This window comes from Macaca fascicularis, chromosome 9 (genome assembly GCF_037993035.2).
Source record: "Macaca fascicularis isolate 582-1 chromosome 9, T2T-MFA8v1.1".
NCBI classification, from domain to species: Eukaryota; Metazoa; Chordata; class Mammalia; order Primates; family Cercopithecidae; genus Macaca; species Macaca fascicularis.
This window is the reverse complement of record NC_088383.1, coordinates 125,838,628-125,852,812: the sequence shown is the minus strand read 5'-3', so window position 1 is coordinate 125,852,812 and position 14,185 is coordinate 125,838,628. Positions and strand designations below refer to the sequence as shown.

At 44.3% G+C, this 14,185-nt stretch overlaps 1 protein-coding gene across 5 annotated transcripts in view; it reads left to right on the top strand.

The window, feature by feature from the left end:
- The window catches only part of HSPA12A (heat shock protein family A (Hsp70) member 12A), a 181,727-nt gene that overhangs the window by 15,095 nt on the left and 152,447 nt on the right, over positions 1 to 14,185 (top strand). The window lies entirely within an intron of this gene.

Below are 14,185 nucleotides of genomic sequence, written 5' to 3'. Positions count from 1 at the left end.
AGAATCGTCACTGGCCACACTCACACGCACAGATCATGCACCTAGCATCCGTCTAGCCTGCCGGCCTCCTGCTATCTTCCTGCCCTGCTCTGGTGGCCCTGGGAGATTGGCTCTGTGAGGGCCCATACAAAGGCAGGAAGAGATGGCCTCTCGCTCTTCTGGGCTTGTTTTTGCCTTAACATGTCTCTCCTCTCAGAGGACTGGTCCTCTTCCTCCTTCTTCTTCGGTGCCTCCCTCCAATTCTGGAGAAAACAAGTGGACTATTCATGTAAAAAGAGAAAGACTGAGAAAGGGAGGGGGAGATGCCACCGACAAACTCCATTGAAAGCCACTGGCTGTTCATTTACATTCACACTTTTAAAACATGTTAACTAATGATGTTAAATGGTTTGCCAAAGGTCCTGGCAGGTCAGTTGTAGAAGTGTCATTTCTGCCTAATTAGGGCTCTTGTGGCTGCCTGGGGCCTCCCAGTGCAACCGGTGACAAGCCGAGAACTGACAGCTTCAATTGCAGCCAATAGGAAGGTTGGGCTGGTCATGTTTTCCAACTCAGCCAGGTGTTTGCTGAATGGGGGAGGGGCCTGGCGAGATCTGAGCGCTTCTATGATCCTTTTTCTTTTACTGCGGCCTCCCAAGTCCTTCCCCTTTGCCTGTCTTGTCTTGTGTCAAGGTCAAGAATGGGCTTCGCTAAATCAGCAATTTGGGTTATCTCTGGGAGGCCATTAGCAATCCCCAGCCCAGACGTTTCAAGTGGTCTCAGACCCCAGATGCTAGACTTTTTTTCCTCCATAAAAATCAGAGAGTAGGAAAAGAAAGGGAATGCTTTAGGTGAAAAACAACAGTAAGAACAAAACAAAACAAAACAAAAATGAACAAAAATGCAGAAAACTACGTAGTCCTGAAAGTGTTACACTTCTGAAGACATAATAATAAAATTGGTTAAGGAGAAAACCATGAAAGCATCCCGATCAATGCTTTAAATATTGGAAAGAATAAAAGACTGTAGTGAAAACAAATTCTGTAGTATTCATTGGGGTCGACAGTACCTGTCACATAGTAGGTCCTCAATAAATAAATTTATTGATCTGAATTGGTTTTTCAGGAGAAAAATTATTGTCTGAGAAACAAAGAGTGATTGGTTGAGATTTTGCTCTTTTTCATGCTTGCCTTAACTCTTTCTATCATGTTCTTTGAGCTTCTCCGTTGACCATAAAATGCTTGCTAAATTGTAGTTCCACGTTATGGGTTGACATGATTATCTTGTTGTTTTGTTTTGTTTTTAACGACTTAAGCAAAATACCATTAATTCTCAGCTCCCCCAGACTGCAGCAGCTACCACACAAAGAAGCAGTCCTATGGCAATGACAGGACATCTGTGTCCAGGATTTGGATCTGACGAACTGGCAGTTCCTGCAGGGATGACGGTACTCCCTAGTTGTGTCTGAATTGGACGCACCAGCACTTGAGCACACACAAACGCACGTGAACAGATGGAACGTGTTATGGGCCTGTTAGCCAAGGAATGACAGAATTAATCCATGGGCATTTGCGGCCAATGTTGTGTTAAACTAAAGGGAAAAAGTGAACAGGGAAAAGCCATGTTTGTTTTATGAAAATCTCAGACCCAATCCTTAGGTCTGGAAATAAGGGGTGTCTAAAACCTCACTTTAGTTCTGGAAATGAGGGGTGTCTAAAACAAAGGGCATCTGAAACTTTGGTTTTTCAGCTTCCTTTCCGTGACCTCTTTCCCACCCGCTGCCTCTGTTTTCTCTAATATGGAACAGTGAAAATGGGGGCCAGCAAAACAGATTGTTGATGCCTGTTGATTTTATCAAAGGAAGGTTAGATTAAGTAAGACGGCGTAAATGAGCACACCTAGGACAATACCTGGCATATATCAGGTGGCCAGTGGCAGTGAATTCTCTCCCTGCTGTCTTGAGTTCTCGAAGGTTGGAGTCCATGCATGCCAAGCTATTTTTTCGGCCTGATGGCAGGTGAGCTACTGAGTGAAGACAGAGACTGGACACTCATTCAGCTCTGAATCTTCAGCACCTTGCATGGAAGGTGCACAGGACATATTTGAAAAAGAATTAATAGAATTGACCAATAGGCTGACCTCCTGAATGGTGAATGAGCAAATTGATCTAGAGGTATTCAAAACTGTTTAGTTGACTGTCCCAAACTTTCTCAGACCTCTTCTGCCACTGACTTCCCTGAAAAGACCCTTTGCAGCTGGGCGTGGTGGCTCACGCCTGTAATCCCAGCACTTTGGGAGGCTGAGGTGGGCGGATCACGAGGTCAAGAGATCGAGACCATCCTGGCCAACATGGTGAAACCTCGTCTGTACTAAAAATACAAAGATTAGCTGGGTGTGGTGGCACATGCCTGTAGTCCCAGCTAGTCGGGAGGCTGAGGCAGGAGAATTGCTTGAACTGGGGAGGTGGGAGGTTGTGGTGAACCAAGATCGTGTCACTGCACTCCAGCCTAGCAACCCAGCGAGACTCTGTCTCAAAAAAAAAAAAAAAAAACCCTTTGCATTTTTGTCCTATCCTGTTTTGTCTGTCCCTTTCAGACCGTATCACACGTTCTTTTTCCTCTTTGGTGACCTCCTTTGTCTTTCTTGCTACTCCTGTACACTGTTGTTTACTCACACTGCTTTTATTCTGAGCTCTCATTTCTCTTCTATTTCCGGTTCTAACGCCTATCTTGTCCATGCCTCCCACACTCACCTCTGACTCGGAGGCCTGATCCTCACAGCTGCGATGGATGTTTGAGCACTTTGAGGGTGAACCGTTGTCATGCGGCCTTTTTGAGTGCTAAAAAGTGACCACTTAAGATTTTCCTTGCGGTTAGTAAGATGAGTATTTTTAAATCATTCTGGAGGAGATTAGTGGTAAAGAAAACCTTCCTCAGCAACTAAATCATTTTGGAAAAATAAGCCAATTAGTCGATAAAACAAAAAACCTTTTGAAGACTTGTGAACAGAGGAAAGGACATGTGAATTACAGGTTTTCTATTTTGTGGCATTGATGTACTCCAGTAGTATTCGTGATAGCTGATTATCGCGATGGTGACCCTGGAAAGGTGAAATTATGTTCAGTTGAATATAGCCTAACCCTTCTCAAAGGATAATTTGATTTTGTTACTCCATTGTTAAGGGCTTTTTGGTGGCCTTTCGAGATCTGGCTCTGGCTTCTCTTTGACCTTGAACCCTCACTCTGGTTGTGCTGATCTGCTGACCGTCCTCCGGACATGGTAGGGTGTTTCATGCCACAGGGCCTTTGAATAAACCTTTCTTATCCTTGGAATGAATGCCTCTTCTTCCTTTTGTTCCCCTGCCAAACACATGCTATTAGGAAAGATTCAACTCCATGTCACCACCTCCACAAACTTCTCCTGACACCTCCCAAGTTAGAGTGACCTTTTTCTCTTGTGTGCCCCCCACTGTCGAACTTGATGTTCCTGTCAATAACAACAATGCTGCTAACAATGATGGTTTCCTTTCATTGAGTGCCTTTTGGTTCCAGTAAGTGTAACTGCTTTCACTTGTTAAATCATTTAAGTCCTGCCACCCTATGAAGAGGCCATTATTATAGATACAGTCGTGCATTGCTTAATGACAAGGATATGTTCTGAGAAATTCATTATTAAACAATTTCATCATTGTGTGAACATCGTAGAGCGTACTTCCACAAACCTAGATGGTATAGCCTACCACACACCTAAGCTATTATATGCGGGATAGCCTGCTGCTTCTAAGCTACAGACCTGTACAGCATGTTACTATACTGAAGCTGTAGGCAGTTGTAACACAGTGGCAAGTACTTGTATATCTAAACATAGAAAAGGTACAGTAAAGATACAATATTATAATCTTATGGGACCACAGTCATATATGTGGTCTGTCGTTGACCAAAATGTCATCGTGCAGTGCATGACTGTATTTATTTTACCAATAAGGACCCTGCAGCTCAAGTGGCACGTTGGATGTCATACAGTTTCAAAGTGGTGAAGCTGGGTCCTGAACCCAGCCAGCATGACTCAACCCACATTATTGGCCGCCATGAATACAGAACCACCAAACCAACTACCTTCCATTATAAATAGCCACCATGGTGATAGGAGGGGCATTTCAGTTTTCAGTGTGTCTTCTCTAGATGGTGAGCTCCTTGAGGTTGGTGACACTCATAACTTTGTGTTCTAGTGCTTATCCTTGGGCCAGCACATGGCAGAGACTCTTTAAGTGCTGACTGGGTTTAATAAGATGGAATTGAATTGTACTGTAGTATATATGAATATATATGTATATATGCACATATCCTCTCCCCGGCCCTCTTGCTCTTTATGTGTATGCATATACTTATATACATGTTTAATAGGTTTTTATATATATTTTATATATGTACATATATGCATTTTGTTTTTGAGATAGGGTCTTGCTCTGTCCCCCATGCTGGAGTGCAGTGGTGTGATCACGGTTTACTACAGCCTTGACCTCCCGGGCTCAAGGGGTCCTCCCAGCTCAGCCTTCCAAGTAGCTAGGACTACAGGCATGCACCACCACGCCTGGCTAATTTTTGTATTTTTTGTAGAGATGGGGTTTCACCATGTTGCCTGGTTCTCAAACTCCTAGGCTCGAGTAATCCACCCACCTTCGCTCCCAAAGTGGTGGGATTACAGATGTGAGCCACCACAACCAGCCCATATATACATATGTAACATATACATATACATCTATGCACACAAATTAACATAATATGTATATATGTGCATAAATTAGCATTTTCTATATAAAGATGGCAAGAGAGGCAGGCAGAGAAAGAATCAGTTGCAGTCTGGAGGAATATACGTGTGTTACTTGGTTTCTCTGACTTTAAATTCTCTGTTAATCTATATTCCTGTAAAGTAGATGATAGCATGTATCTTGGCCTATATGTTTCTAAAGACAAACCTCTAAGCTCTTAAAGTTCTGCCATGGTGTGTGTCATGGTACATTTAAGTCAGAAAGCCCATTAGGGGCCGGGCGCGGCGGCTCAAGCCCGTAATCCCAGCACTTTGGGAGGCCAAGACGGGCGGATCACGAGGTCAGGAGATCGAGACCATCCTGGCTAACCCGGTGAAACCCTATCTCTACTAAAAAATACAAAAAACTAGCTGGGCGAGGTGACGGGTGCCTGTAGTCCCAGCTACTCGGGAGGCTGAGGCAGGAGAATGGCGGGAACCCGGGAGGCGGAGCTTGCAGTGAGCCGAGATCGCGCCACTGCACTCCAGCCTGGGCGACAGAGCGAGACTCCGTCTCAAAAAAAAAAAAAGAAAGCCCATTAGAGGAGGAGGATGCCTGGCTAGAATAGCTAGAATAGTGTTCTTGAGTTTTTCTATGTGTGTTGTCTCAGGTAGGAAGATGACAAGTCCTATTTTGTTCTTGTGTGATTCCTCATCATTCAGTCCCTGCAGGCTGAGCTTGTTAATGGTGGTGAACATGAGTTTTGTTCTTTGCCAGGAGCGCCCACCAGTGCCCATAACGCCCTCCCAGAATGTGCTGGGCAGTGTGTTTAGGGTAAGACTGACTAATGACCCTACACTGAGAATGGCCTCAGCACAAACCCAAAAGGCTCTGCTAGGGCTCAGAGGCAGGCACGAGATTTGGAGAGCTGGATGACGGTTCACTAAGAGAATTCAAGCTGTCAGTCCTCCTGCGTACCCTTTGGATTCTATTCTGATGCTGTTGCTTGTAGAGGGAAAAAGTTCATGTGCCATTTATATACAAGTGCCCATTTGACATTGAGTGAGTGACATTTATTTTGCCCTATATGAACATAAAATCTGTTTTAAAATCAGATTCTAGAACTTTAAAAGGGTTCTTATGTATTTTTCTGAAGTAACTCAGTGACCGTAGGTGAGCCCGCCCCACCTGGCCTGGTGGGTGACCCTTTTCCTGCCCCCTCACCGGTTCTGCTTCTTGCTCCTCTCTCTGCGCCTTGGCTCCCCTTCCCGGAACCCTTCCTCTTGGCCTTGCCAAATCCTGCCCATCCTTTGAGAACCTCTTATGCCCATGGCTGTCTTACCCCTTCCTGCTTTGCTGTGGTATCCGTTGGTCTGTTCTCGTGCTGCTAATAAAGACATACAGGAGACTGGGTAATTTATAAAGGAAAGAGGTTTAAGGGACTCACAGTTCCACATGGCTGGGGAGGCCTCACAATCATGGTGGAAGATGAAGGAAGAGCAAAGGGACTTTTTACATGGCGGCAGGAAAGAGAGCTTGTGCGGGGGAACTCCCATTTATAAAACCATCATATCTCATGAGACTTACTCACTACCATGGGAACAGTATGGGGGAACCACCCCCATGATTCAATTATCTCTACCTGGCCCCGCCCTTGACACGTGGGGATTATTACAATTCAAGGTGAGATTTGGGGACACAGATTTGGGCTGTGGGGACACAGCCAATCGATACCTGGCATATGCAATCTGATCACCCCTTCCAAACTTCTCTCTTAAAAATGCAACACTCTGACAGCATGTGGAGGCTTGGATGGAAACATGGTAAAAATTAAGACATTGTTTCTCACACTTTGGCACCAAAGTGATACAAATCCCAGAGATGAGGCAACTAGTGTTTCTGCCAGAATGGAATGTCCTTGACATTTTCTGTTGTTTTTAAATATTTGCAACTATTTATTGTTCTTCCGTAAAAACCAGAATTTGTGGTTGTCTATATAAAAGTAATGTTCTAAAGTGTGCCTTTGTGTGTCCTTGATGCAGGACCGGCTCGGACTTGTGACCTGTGCAGTCACACAAGGCCCTGCATGTGGTTTAATGCTCCACTGTCACCATCTTGAAATTCTTAATACCTTGAACGAGGGGTCCTGTATTTTTGTTTCATGCTGGGCCCAGCAAATTACATAGGTGATCCTGCCTTTGGGGTTCTGCAAGGCCCCTAACTGTGAAGCATGCATCGAGTTACAGCTTTAAATCTTAACATGACTTCATGTGTTATGACCCACCCGGGACAGTGCAGGAAGCTGGGTGCCCTTTAAAAAAGGAGTCTGGGCTGAAGGAGATGGAGAGGTAGGAAGGGTTGTGGGTCCTGAATGCCAGCTTTGCCAGGGCCATGCCTCGCAGCCATGTCCTTACTGCCTGTCTACCACAGGCCAGGAGGTGAACAGTCATTCTGTAATTCACCTGCAGTAACACTCTTTGAGAGTTCTGTTTTTCACTTGGAACTGCCAAGTCATTTGGTGGAGATTTCCTGCTTGTTTGAAGTCCGCAGAGAAAAACCGCTAATGAAACATACCACATTTGGAAATGAACTTTTTAAAGTATGTATCCGTAAGTTCTTATTCCAGCTCTTCCTTTTATTTTATAAATGCCTGTCTTATTTCAAAAGGGACTTTCAGGCATAGGTATAACAACATAATAAGAACAATACATTTGAGAAACAGGACTGAAAAGAAACTAGGGCAAAGTCAGGGGTCAGGTTGGATCACAAATGCATACCACGAGGTCTTACTGAATTTTAATTTACAAATGCCGGTCAGCTTCCCAGCAGCAGAACGAAGGAAGGCAGTTGTTCGTATCTATATGCAACAGAAGGGTGGGGTGGAAAGCAGCTCACAATTTGGCTTGCACCGTCCACCGCAGAGAATTGAGAGATGTCTTGGGAACATGAGTGGGGCTTTCCGGGAATCTGTTTACCTGAGGCACTAAGTCCTCTCTCCCTTGGACATCCCCAGATAGTCCAGCATGAAGCTTTATTTGGAGAAGAGGGGCAGTTTGGAGCACTTCATGATGTCTTGTCACCCAGTTTGTCCTACAAATGCCTTCAAACTGAGTGGGACTTGAGCAAACAACATCCAGAGCTTCACTCCTCCCCGCCACTGCGCTGGCCCTGCAGTGTTGTGAGTTGGTGGCTCCAGTGACATGGCAGTGGCGGTGAGCCCAGCACTGGCAGTGTTGGTGACACTCGTGTGGTGGTGGTGGCACCAGCACTGGCAGTGTCTGTACCAGCAGGAGAGGTAGCACCAGCACCTCCAAAGTGGATGCGGCAGCATCACAGTGGCCGCAGGGGCCAATCGGCTGCAGTCGGTGTGGAGGCAGTGGCCGGGAGTGGCCCAGCAGGGGCTCTGCCAGCAAGGGCGAGCCCTGCAGATGACTCCATGGATGACAGAAGCTTGGACACGAGAGACCTTGGAGAGCCTTATCCCAGGAGGTGCTTGAGGCTCCCCCTTGAGGAAGATCTCTCCAGTGATGGGGGAAGTTGGAACCAAAGAAAGCTCCTTATGTTGTCAAGATGTCCCTTTTTTAGCCTTAGGATACTGTGACCCCTGAAGGTATTAATGATGTTCTAGAGCATTTGAAAGACAACAACCAACTAACTGGTTAAGCGCAGCTCAGTTTTTCCCTAGTGTGGGTGGCTGAGCACACATTCATTCATTCAGTGATTCATTCAGCCAACATCTGCGGAACCCCTGCTGGCTTCTGGAGTCAGATTGCTGGGATCTGAATCTGGCTTGCCACCTACTAGTCTATGACCTCGAGCAAATGGTGTGATTCCTGTAACACCCAGTTTCTGGGTATGGTGTAATATGAAATGTGAATTACTGAGTATCCACCTCACTGGGTTTTAGGAGAATCAAATGCATGTCAAGTGTTTAACATGGTGCCTGGCACAGATTAAGCATCCAAGAAGTGTGAGTTATGATTAAAGGCTGTGAGACGTACAAAGAGCCACGTAGTTCCCCTTTCATTCAAGTATTGCTTGTCCATATAAGGAAATGCTACCTAGCGCAACTCCAGAAGGCTACACGTTAACTGGGGGTATCACACGGTAGATAAATTATGGGTGATTTGATTTATTTATCTGCTTTTTAGGATTTTTCCAGTGTATGTGAACTGTTTGTGAGATTTTAAAACAGAAAGAAAACAACCCCATTTGCCCTTCCCTTTGGTACTTCTGTGACACCCGTGTCATCCATCAGTTCCCATGCAGGCAGGGACAGTGACACTCACGCATCTGTAGATGGCTCAGACTCTCAGAAGCTTGTTTCTTAGAGGATCTGCTCGTAGTTTCTGGCTTTTACGTTTCATTCATTCATTCATTCATTCAAGAAATACTTATTAAGCACTTTCTATCTGCTGGGCACATTGATAAGTTCTGGTGAGTGAAAACCAATGACTCCCTTGATGGAGCTGGTAATTTACCAAGGTTCTCAGACTGTCATCCAATAATTAAATAAATATGTCACGACAGATGGAAGTGAGATGAAGGCAAGGAATGCGGTGCTATGAAGGTGGACAGCAGAGATGAAGGTGGAGGGAGGCACGGAGGCTTCCCTGGGAGGTGATGGGAAAGCTGAACTGTGAAGGTGCATAGGAGTTATTGGGTATGTATGAGGATGGGGAATGTGCAGTCCAGACAGAGGAGTAGAGTTGACAGCCCTTCGCGTATCTGTAGGTGGCTTCTCCCCAGGAGCCTTTCTGTTGTATTCCTGCCTTCTTCAGCTTTTCTGCCTGAGATGTGGTTTCACAGCCTGTTTTCATTCTGAGATCCAGTTTGTTCGCATCCTCCTTTTTCAATAGCAATTTTATTGAGCTATAATTCACATGCCATACAATTCACTCAAAGCGTACAATTAAATGATTTTTAGTGTATCACAGAATTGTGCAACCATCACCATGATCAATGTTAGAACATTTTCATCACCCCAAAAAGAAACCCTCATACCCATTAGCAGCAGCCACTCCTCATTTCCCCCACCAATCCCAGCCCTGGGAAACCAGTAATCGCTTTTAGTCACTATAGATACACCTGTTCTGGACATTTTTTATAAATTGAATCATACAGGATGCGTTCTTTTGTAACTTCTTCTTTCATTTAGCATTATGTTTTTAAGGTTCATCCATATTGTAGCATGTATCAGTACTTTGTTTGTTTGTTTTTGAGACAGAGTCTTTGCTCTGTCACCCAGGCTGGAGTGCAGTGGCACAATCTAGGCTCACTGCAACCTCTGCCTCCCAAGTTCAAGCAATTCTCCTGCCTCAGCCTCCCAAGTAGCTGAGACTACGGGCACAAGCCACCACACCCTGGTAATTTTTTGTATTTTTAGTAGAGATGGGGTTTCACCATGTTGACCAGGCTGGTCTTGAACTCCTGAGCTCAAGTGATCCTCCCATCTAGGCCTCGCAAGGTGCTGGGATTATAGGCATGAGCCACCGCACCTGGCCACTTCATTGTTTTAAATTTACTTATGTTGTTTTTGAGACAAGGTCTCACCCTGCCACCCAGACTAGAGTCGAGTGGTGCAATCACAGCTCGCTGCAGCTTCGACCTCCTAGGCCCAAGTGATTCCCCCACCTCAGTCCCCCAGTAGCTAGGACTACAGGTGTGCACCACTACACCCAGTTAATTTTTTTATTTCTTGTAGAGATGGGGTTTTGCCATGTTGCCTAGGCTGATCTCACACTCCTAGGCTCAAATGATCTGCCTGCCTCGGCCTTCCAAAGTGCTGGGATTGGCCGGGCGCAGTGGCTTACACCTGTAATCCCAGCACTTTGGGAGGCTGAGGCAGGCAGATCACAAGGTCAGGAGATCAAGACCATCCTGGCCAACATGGTGAAACCCCATCTCTACTAAAAATACAAAAATTAGCCAGGTGTGGTGGTGCATGTCTTTAGTCCCAGCTACTCAGGAGGCTGAGGCAGGAGAATTGCTTGAACCAGGAGGCGGAGGCTGCAGTGAGCTGAGATCGTGCCACTGCACTCCACCCTGGGCAACAGAGCAAGACTCCGTCTCAAAAAAAACAAAAACAAAAACAAACAAACAAAAAAACACAAAGTGCTGGGATTACAGGTGTGAGCCACTGCGCCAGGCCAGTCCTTCACTTTTTATTGCTGGATAATGATAATATTCCATTGTATGGATAGATCATAGTTTGTTTGTCCATTAGTCAGTTGATGGATGTTTGGGTTGTTTTCATTTTGGGGCTATTATGAATAAGGTTGATATGGACCAGTTTGTGTGTGGGCATAGTTTTTTTGCTTTTCTCGTGTATATCTTAGGAGTGGAATTGCTAGGGCATATGGTAACTCTAACCTTTCGAGGAACTGCTAAACTGTTTTCCACAGTGGGTATGCATTTTGTATTCTTACCAACGGTGTATGAGGGTTCTTATTTCTCCACATCATTTCCAACACTTTGCATTTTCTGTCTTTTTTATTATAGTCATCCTTGTGGGTGTGAAGTGGTATTTCATTGTGTTTTGATTGGCATTTCACTGATACCTTATGATGCTGGCACCTTTCAGTATACTTACTGGACATTTGTATATCTTCTTTGTAGGTATATCTGTTCAGGTTCTTTGTCCATTTTTCAATTGGGTTATATCTTGTTATTGATTTGTAAGAGTTCTTTTATTTTAGATACAACTCCCTTATCAGATATATTATTTGCAAATATTTTTTTCCCATTCTGTGTGTTGATGATGTCCTTCAAAGCATGAAGGTTTTTAATTTTTATTAAGTCCAGTTTATCCATATTTTTCTTGTTACATGTGGTTTTGGTGGCATATCTAAGAAGCCATTGCTAACATAAGGCCACGAAGACTTGTATCTGTATTTCTTCTTTCCTCTCGTAAGAGTTTTATGGTTTTACCTCTTATGTTTTGGCTTTTTGTCCATTTAGAATTGATTTTTGTATATGGTGTGATGTAAGGGTTCAACTTCATTGTTTTACATGATATCCAGTTGTCCCAGCACCATTTAGTGAAAAGACTATTCTTTCCCCACTACATTGTCTTCATCCCCTTGTCAAGAAGCAATGGACTATACATGTGAGGGTTTATTTCTGGACCCTGAAATTCTGTTCCATTGATCTGTCTGTCTATCCCTATACAAATACCACACTATCTTGATCACTATGGTTTTGTGGTAAGTTTTGAAATCAGAAAGTGTGAATCCTCCAACTTTGTTCTTCTTTTTCAAAATTGTTTTGTTTATTCTGTGTCCCTTGCATTTCTATGTGAATGTAGGGACCGTGTTGAGACTGTAGATCAATTTGGGGGGTATTGCCATTTTAACAGTATTAAAAATCTTCTCATCCATGAACATGGATTACGTATGTCTTCTTTAATGTCTTTCAACAGTGTTTTGTAGTTTTCAGAGAATAAATTTTTCACTGCTTTTGTTAAATGCATTCCTAAATATTTTATTCTTGTGATGCTATTGTAAAGGGAATTGTTTTCTTAATTTTATTTTTGGATTGTTCATTTCACATCCCTTTTAAAACGTGGTCCCTGGAACCATCAGACTAGCACTGAACAGAGTGGGATGTTCACTTCAAACTTGTGGATATGATTCTGTACTATAACCTCAGACAAAGTTAAGCTTTTTGTGGAAGAGGTGAGTTGGGGTTGGGTGGTTGGCACACTTAACAGAGCACCATTGACTCATGTCAACAAAACCGCTCACACCTTTTTAAGTCTTCTGCTGCTAGGCCATGCCTTCCTTATTCTATACCTGGGCAAGTAGCTCTTAGGTGCCAAAAATAGCACCTTACCCTTTCCATTGCATATTCTTGGATCCAGGCCATTTCTTCTAGTCTAGGAGTGAGAGTGATTTGGATGCTGATTCTGACCCTGGGTCATGACGTCTTTGTTACCAGCCTATTCACGAATGCAATAAACATGGCCTCTTTATTTTAATTCAAGCCAGTGATAAAAATGTCCAATGGGACCTTGCAAAGGATAGAGGCTTGAAGTCCTGAATTCAGAACCTCTCTCTGGGAACATTAAATTGTAGCCTCTGAAGAACAGTATCCAATGAGTCCCCAAGCCATCCAATGGTCCACACACCAAATTCATATCAACCCCATTGAACTTATCAGATGCCCTACTGAATTCATAAACTCTTGATCTCCCTCATTTCTATTGGTTTCTTAATCCTATCAAGGAAGGAAACAAGATTCATTTGAAAAAGTATTTTATCTGTGAACCCACAGTGGGTCCTGGTGGTTCCTGCTTTCTGTATGTTCATAAACCACAAATCCCCTCTAACAAGCCATTGCTGAATTGTTTTCATTAGCCAGTTGTTCTCGTATTGTAAGAGAATTAACCTCAGATGGAGAAGCTGAGGATCACCGAAGGGAAGGTCAGACATAAGACTGGTAAGTGTGAAGGGAAGACTAGAACCCAAAGCTTATCGTGGTGTGTCTTGTGCTTCCTCCACTGGTAATGGAGAGAGACAGTTCCCATATGGACACTTGAGCAAGTGTGGATGTGGGAAGAAACTCAGTTATCCACGTCCTATGTCCTCAGATAAACCCAAGTGTACTACTTACTTTACACAAAGTGAAATACTACTGCTCTATACAAAGTGATATAAGTGCCTTAGTGAACACCAGAAGACAGGCACAGCACACAAAGGTGTCTTTTAAATCACAGTTGTGATTTCATATTACCTCATTTAATTCAGATTCCTCTTGGGCCTGGATTATCTGGATTGCATTAATTCAACAAGCACCTATTCATGTTTTTTCAGGCCCCATGGCAGACTCTGATTCTGAGCTGTAAAGGGCATAGTCCCTACACTTCCCTGTCCGACAGGGAAGGTTGACAGGTGAGTCCAGCACTGTGATGCCCTTGGTGGGTGCTGTGATAGATGGTGACTTGCTGTGCCATCCCCTGAGGTCCAGGCTTTCCTCTCATGCAGTCAGGATGGCACGTGACACAGGTAGATCAGCGTGGAACCACAAACCAGTTAACAGATAATGATTTCACGTCTATCATGTGCTGAGCATGGTTCTGCACATCATTATGCAGCAATGGATAAAAGTACAAATCCCTGCCCTCATGGGGCTTCCATTCCAGTGTATGTATGTGTGTACACGTGCAAATCTGAACAAATACGTTAAATGCTAAGTGATATAGAGAAAAAATAAAGCTGGATGGGGAATAAAGAATGATGGGCTAGAAATGAGGTTAGCATTTAAAACAGGGGTTCTGGGGAGGCCTCCTGAGAAGGTGGCAACTGAGCAGCAGCCTGAGGAAGGTGGCTGATCAAGCCATGTGGCTGTCCAATGGAGGAGCGTCCCAGGCCGAAGGAGGGGCTGTGCTAAGGTCCTGAGGGAGGAGGTGCCTTGTGTGTTAGAGGCCCAGCAAGGAGGCCACTTAGCTGGGAGATGAGGCCAC